Raw genomic sequence first — 5,085 nt, forward strand, 5'->3', positions numbered from 1 at the left:
TAAAGCTTTACCCACTGCACCTCAACGCTGGCTCCTAACTACTCAGTTTCTCAGAGTTCTCATCTGTAAAACGAGAAGAAAAATAACACCAGTTGCACAGAGCTACTGTTGATGGCTGCATGTTGGTGGCACTGAGAATAGTGCCTGGTGGTGTGCACGTGGGCTTTTCCAGCTTCTGACGGAGCCCACGATCCTAGTCTTGGGTTTCCTATGAACCGAATCCTGCAGCTCTTTGGCTCCTGGAGAAGATGGATTTTTCCATTCGCCAGATTGGCTTCCCCAGCCACCCGAGCGCACGTCACCAGCATATCCTGGGCGCCGGTTTCTGAAAGCCCTTTCTGTCCGCTCCTGCCTTTGCTCCTAGCTGGAGCCTCTCTCCTCTAAATGAACACATTCTCCATCCTCTCCCCAGGGCCTCAAATTTCTCTAGCAAGTCTATCCCTGCACAAGCCCCTCCCCTCAAGTCCTCATGTCCCTGCTTCCCTTCCTGGAGCCGCCCAGGCAGAGGGCGCCATCAGAGTAGTCTGCTTGGGCGATGTATTTAAATATCGCCCGGACTGAGAATAGAGCACGCAGCCTCCCGCCCTCACAGAAACAACACAAGACACAAACAACCAGCAACCGAGGCCAGTCCGTGGCTCCGGGATGGCAGAGCAAGGTGCCCGGCACTCAGCAGGGGCGCCACGAATGCGTGTGGCGTGGGTGGGCTGGCTCAGCGCTCCGCGGCCGCGATCTCAGGAGGACAGCGCCACCTAGGCCACAGTCCTAGATCCGGTGGGCCGGTTGCCTCCCTTTTCTTCTTTTGTTTGCTTAACTCCGTCTGCGTGAGCTGTGGATTCCCAGCATAATGTACAATACTAAACAACAGGAAACAAAGCGAGGCAACCGGAGGGGCTACAGAGAGCTATGAAAAGAAGGGAGAAAAACCCGGAGGTGGTGATTTGCTAATGAGAAAAGAAATCCATTTTTAAAAGGGAGCAAGAAGTGGGAAAGCTGGGCTCCCCAGTCCAGCCCTGCCTTGGTCCCGCTGAGGATCATTGCCATCTGTGATTGTCATGGTCCCAGCAGGCAGCGTCCTCTCGCTGCGCTTGGCCCGTCACGTGGTGAGGCAGCCGGTGCAGACTTCCTGGCTTGCTCAGGCAGAAACGCGAGCTGGGGGGTGACTAGCTTCTGGCTTTCTCTCCCGACTCCTCCCAAGCAAAAGGCCCACATCCTTGTGTCAAAGTCTGGGGGAGGTAAAGGCTTGTAAGGCTCTGTGCTTCGGTACAAATCCCTCATTCAGCCAGGCTGAGGATCAAATTGAGTGTAACTTTTGCTCAGAATCAGTGAAGGAAAGGGAGGGAGATGAGAGAATTTGAGAGGAGAGAGGAGAGGAGTGGAGTGAATAAGATAAGGTCTGTTCTTTTTGGTAATGTTGAGAGTAAATTTTAAAGAGTTAATTATTAAAAAAAAACACAAGATCTTCCTCTTTTTTATTTTTTATTTATTTATCTGACAGGTAGAGTTACAGTGAGAGAGAGTCAGAGAGAATGGTCTTCCATCCAATGGTTCACCCCCCAAATGGCTGCAACTGCTGGAGCTATGCCGATCTGAAGCCAGGAGCCAGGTGCTTCTCCTGGTCTCCCATGGGGTGCAGGGCCCAAGTACCTGGGCCACCCTCCATTGCCTTCCCGGGCCACAGCAGAGAACTGGACTGGAAGAGGAGCAACCAGGACTAGAACCCAGCACCCACATGGGATGCCGGCGCCGCAGGTGGAGGATTAACCTAGTGGGACACAGTGCTGGCCCCTAAAGAATTAATTCTTAAGACTAACTTATAATTCTGAATTTGAGGGGAAATGTGTTTAAGCTATTTTAGGCATGTCACAAGATGAAGGCCAAAAGGTTGTTTGAATGGGTTAAAAAGTTGGTTTTTTTGAATTTTTATAATTTTGGTTATTTTCTTAAAAATTTTTATTTATGTATTTTCATTTTGTTTGAAAGACAGAGGGAGATAGAGAGAAGAGAGACAGACTGAGAGAGGTCTTCCATCCAGATTCACTCCCCACACGGCTGCAACAGCCCCCACTGGGCCTGGCCAAAGCCATGAGCTTAGAATTTATTGGAGGTGTCCGTGTGGGTGGCAGGGACCCAGTACTTAGCCATGATCTCCTGCCTCCCGGGGTGTGCATTAGCAGAAGCTGAATTGGAAGTGGTAGAGCAAGGCCTCACACCAGGCACTCCATATAGCCATATGGATGCAGGCATCCCAAGCAGTGTGCTAACCACTGTACCAAAATCCCATCACTGTGTATTTTAAAAATTATTATTAAATTTTATTTACTTATTTTTGCTTTGTATTTGAAAGACTGATAGACACACACACACACACACACACACTCACACAGAGGAAGAGAGAGTGTGCTTTGCAACAGCTGGGGCTAAGCCAGGCCAAATCCAGGAGCCAAGAACTCAATCTGGATCTCCCACATGGGTGGCAGGGACCCAAGTACTTGAGTCGTCATTGCTGCCTCCCAGGAAGCTGGAATGGGGAGCAGAGCCAGGATTCAAACCCAGGCACTCTGATATGGGATGCCAGCATCCCAGGTGGCATTTTAACTGCTGTGCCAAATGCTTACCCCTTACTATGAGTTTTCAAACGGTGCCCCCTTGGAGTGTTAAGGTAGAGATGCAACACCCCTGGAGGCTTTTGGGTGGAGCGAGTTTCAGAGATATGCTGCTTGTGAGACCAGATTGTGGGCTTTTCTTCCTCACTCTGCACCCAGTGATGGCCATGGCCATGACAGGAGCGTTGACACCATGGAAAACAGAAAATCTCCCAGCTGGTTTCTCTTGGAGAGCTCCTTGTTAGGCATTTTAACAGCACACTGGAGCAAGTCTGCTGTTACTTGTTGTATTTATACAAAATGCCTGTGTAAAATATAACTTTCGAAGAAAGGTTTTATGGCTACAAAGATGTTTGGAAACCGTGCCTCAGTTGGACGTCGTCTTCCTTTTCATAAAATATACATCTTTTATGTATATATACTATTATAATTTGAAGAACAATGAACCATTTTACATCACCATTGAAGATACTGCATTAATATTTTTATTTAGGAAAATTATAGCAGTTACATAACATGCCATTAACTTTCTAAGAAATCTATACTGAATGGCAATTTACAGTACTTTTTAATGTGTTTAAAATATAGCAAAAGAAAGAAAAACTTGGTTGTGAGCTTGGAGTTCAGTAGATTTAGTCTTACCTGCAGGAGGCAGAGATGGCTACTGAGATTGCCAGGGCTCTTTCAGTCACCCAGCCTGCTGGCAACACGAGGTTGGGCAAGATGTCTGCAGGGAAATCCCAGCCGAAATCATTTTTGAGGATGACTGGTGTCTTCATTTGCATTGCCCTTCAAGTGCCAGCACATTTTCTGGTGAGACCCAAGAAACAGATTTCTGCAGCAGGGGATGATGGAGAGTCTCCTTGGACATTCACTGATGGTTAGCCAGAAACGTGCTGCTGACCTGGGCCTGAAGAGGGGTTATCGTGTGGTGGTGTCTATCCTGTCCCTCTCCATGATCTTCTAGGAGGCCGGCAGATGAATTGGTCTCCTGGTTAAACATGTCTTGGGGATACTTTTTCCTTCTTTAGGCAATGATCAAGTTTGCAGTTCCTGTATGTTATTTTTGCCTGTGTCTGGAGAGATTGAGGAAGTACAAGTACTTTGAAGAAAAGTCCTTGATAAAACATGTTGCATGGTTTAAAAAATTTAGCCTTATTGGATTAATCAGTTCAATAATTACAGAAATGGACATTTTCTAGAAAAATGCCACCCTCTATTTTGTGGACCAGAAAGCAGTGTTGATATTTAAGTTCTTGTTAACATTTTTGTTCCTTTTGGTTTATGGTATTGATTTCTTTAAGATTTATTTTATTTATTTGAAAGACAGAGTTACAGAGAGAGGCCTAGACAGAGAAAGAGGTCCTCCATCTGCTGGTTCACTCTCCAGAAGGCCGCAACGGCTGGAGCTGTGCCGATCCGAAGCCAGGAGCCAGGAGCTTCTTCCAGGTCTCCCACATGGGTGCAGGGACTTAAGGACTTGGGCCATCTTCACTGCTTTCCCAGGCCATAGCAGAGAGCTGGATCAGAAGAGGAGCAGCCGGGTCTTGAACCGGCGCCCATATGGGATGCTGGAGCTTCAGGCCAGGGCTTTAACCTGCTGCGCCACAGTGCCGGCCCCTTATGGTATTGATTTCTTCCACAGTACTGCGGGTTTCCCATTTTTCTTTGCCTGCTTGTCACGGTGGCCCCGTGGTCAAGTGTGCTATCAGAGTGGTAGGGATTTAAGCACTAGATCACTCTTCCTTATGTCTCTGCTCTTTCTCAGTCTTTGCCAGGTCAGATGCTGGGTCACAACTTGGCTATTTTTACCTTGGTCTGATCCCATGAGGCTAGCTGGGTTTGAGCTTAAAGGGAGGGAAGAGAAACCAGTGGGAGTTTAAATATGAACTGTGTGCTTTGGCCTACTAATCCGAGATTTCTTCATTGGGATTTTATTTACTTAAAAATATTTATTTTATTTGAAAGACACATGGACTGACAGACACACACATACACACATACTCACATCTGCTGGTTCACTGCCCAAATGCTGCAAACAGCCAGGAGCCCAGAACTCAATCCAGGTCTTCCACATGTATGGCAGGGACCCAGCATGAGCCCTCAGCTGCTGCTTCTCAGGGTGCACGTTATTAGTAGGAAGATGGAATCAAAAGCAGAGCCAGGACTTGAACCCAGTCAGTCTGACGTGGGCTTCAGGTGTTCCAAGCTACAGCTTAGCGACTGCATCAAAACCCTAGGATTCTAGGTGTGTGGTTCTGGCTTAGCTAGGGCTGCCATCAGAAAATACTATGGTATTTTGCAGACATTTATTTCTCACAGTTCTGGAGGCTGAGATGTCCCAGCTCAAGGAGCCAGCTGATTTGGTTATCTGATGAGAACCCTCTTGTCTTGCAGATAGCTACCTTGCAGGGAAGGCAGGGAGAGGAAGCAAGTTCTCTGATGTCTCTTATAAGGGCACTAATTCCATCATGACAAC

At 47.5% G+C, this 5,085-nt stretch overlaps 1 pseudogene; it reads left to right on the forward strand.

Moving 5' to 3' along the window:
* The first annotated feature begins 3,022 nt into the window (after nt 1–3,022).
* LOC127491841 (adenosine 5'-monophosphoramidase HINT1 pseudogene) lies at nt 3,023–3,839 on the forward strand (annotated as a pseudogene).
* The last annotated feature ends 1,246 nt before the right edge of the window (nt 3,840–5,085 follow it).

Source organism: Oryctolagus cuniculus, chromosome 3 (genome assembly GCF_964237555.1).
Source record: "Oryctolagus cuniculus chromosome 3, mOryCun1.1, whole genome shotgun sequence".
NCBI classification, from domain to species: domain Eukaryota; kingdom Metazoa; phylum Chordata; class Mammalia; order Lagomorpha; family Leporidae; genus Oryctolagus; species Oryctolagus cuniculus.